Source organism: Sinocyclocheilus anshuiensis, unplaced genomic scaffold (assembly GCF_001515605.1).
Source record: "Sinocyclocheilus anshuiensis isolate Anshui unplaced genomic scaffold, SAMN03320099.WGS_v1.1 scaffold681, whole genome shotgun sequence".
In the NCBI taxonomy this organism is placed as follows: Eukaryota; Metazoa; Chordata; class Actinopteri; order Cypriniformes; family Cyprinidae; genus Sinocyclocheilus; species Sinocyclocheilus anshuiensis.
In genome coordinates, this window is record NW_015537978.1 from 1,141,039 (window position 1) to 1,142,868 (window position 1,830).

A 1,830-nucleotide genomic window follows, 5' to 3' on the forward strand; every position below is an offset into this window, starting at 1 on the left:
ATAATCAAGATATTTTTTGGCAAATGAGAGACGAGCCTTTGTGTTCTTTTTGGTCAGCAGTGGCTTTTGCCTTGGAACTCTCCCATGGATGCCGTTTTTGCCCAGTCTCTTTCTTATTGTTGAATCATGAACACTGACCTTAATTGAGGCAAGTGAGGCCTGCAGTTCTTTGGATGTTGTTGTGGGGTCTTTTGTGACCTCTTGGATGAGTCGTCGCTGTGCTCTTGGTAATTTTGGTCGGCCGGCCACTCCTGGGAAGGTTCTCCACTGTTCCATGTTTTTGCCATTTGTGAATAATGGCTCTCACTGTGGTTCGCTGGAGTCCCAAAGCTTTAGAAATGGCTTTATAACCTTTTCCAGACTGATAGATCTCAATTACTTTCTTTCTCATTTGTTTCTGAATTTCTTTGGATCTCGGCATGATGTCTAGCTTTTGAGGATCTTTTGGTCTACTTCACTTTGTCAGGCAGGTCCTATTTAAGAGATTTCTTGATTGCGAACAGTTGTGGCAGTAATCAGGCCTGGGTGTGGCTAGAGAAATTGAACTCAGGTGTGATAAACCACAGTTTTAACTGGGGGGCAAACACTTCTTCACACAGGGCCATGTAGTTTTGGATTTTGTTTTCCCTTAATAATAAAAACCTTCATTTAAAAACTGCATGTTGTGTTTACTTGTGTTATCTTTGACTATATTTAAATTTGTTTGATGATCTGAAACATTAAAGTGTGACAAACATGCAAAAAAATAAGAAATCAGGAAGGGGGCCAACACTTTTTCACACCACTGTATATACATACAGTGGTGACGAAAATTGTTAGAACACCTGACAGATCTGAAAATATTGACCTTTTATGCCTCCAAAACATGATTTCATTTCTTAATGTTCATGAAACATGCAGATGGTTGTCTGAGCACAACAAATATCAGATTTTTTTTATCCACTTTTAACTTTAATATTTGGTATGTCCACCTTTTGCAGCAATTAAGGCAGCACATCTCTCTGGCATAGTGTCAATATATTTCTTGAGAACTTCAACACTAATGTTATCCCATGCCTTGTGCAACTCAAGCCAAAGGCTTTCCTTTGAATGCACAATAGATCTGTCCAGTTTATTTTCGAACTTGCCCCAGATTTGCTCGAGGGGTTGAGGTCTGGACTTCATCATTTTCAATGTTCCAGCAGATTCCTTCCTACGCAGGTAGTTCCGGCAATATTTCGTTTTATGGGTATTGTAATGTCCAATTCAACAAAAACAACTGAAACCTCTTAAATATGGCAAGTGTTCTAACAATTTTGGCCACCACTGTATATATATATATATATTATGGCGCAGTGATTAAAAATGTAACTTCATGACAAAATGGTTGCTGTCCCTGGACTATAGTTTTGTCCAAAACTTCAAATACTAAGGCAAATACATGTTTACACGAGATGCAATAATGAATCTTATTATCCAAAAACGAAGTGTAAATATGATGATGCAGAGTCCAAAAATATGTCCATACACTGATGAATGTGTTCAAGCGTTCCTTAGCTTGTGTGAACTGTTCCTCGGGCTCTCATATGCTGATACAGTAACAGCTAACTGCTATGAGCAGTGAAACACAAACCAGAAATTATCTCCCAAAATGATTTTTGCAGTCATCGTCTAGTTTGAGGAAGTTTAAAATCGATTGAAGCTTGTATTGTATTTTTCTCTGATTACTGAAAAGAGAGTGCTCCTCTCTCAGTTTCGATCTCTCCTGACAGATCCACGGGTTTCTCTTGCAGTGACTCTCTCTCTCTCTCTCTCTCTCTCTCTCTCTCTCTCTCTCTCTCTCTCTCTCTC

At 39.0% G+C, this 1,830-nt stretch overlaps 1 protein-coding gene across 1 annotated transcript in view; it reads left to right on the forward strand.

The window, feature by feature from the left end:
• The window catches only part of LOC107672860 (teneurin-1-like), a 110,654-nt gene that overhangs the window by 70,933 nt on the left and 37,891 nt on the right, over nucleotides 1-1,830 (forward strand).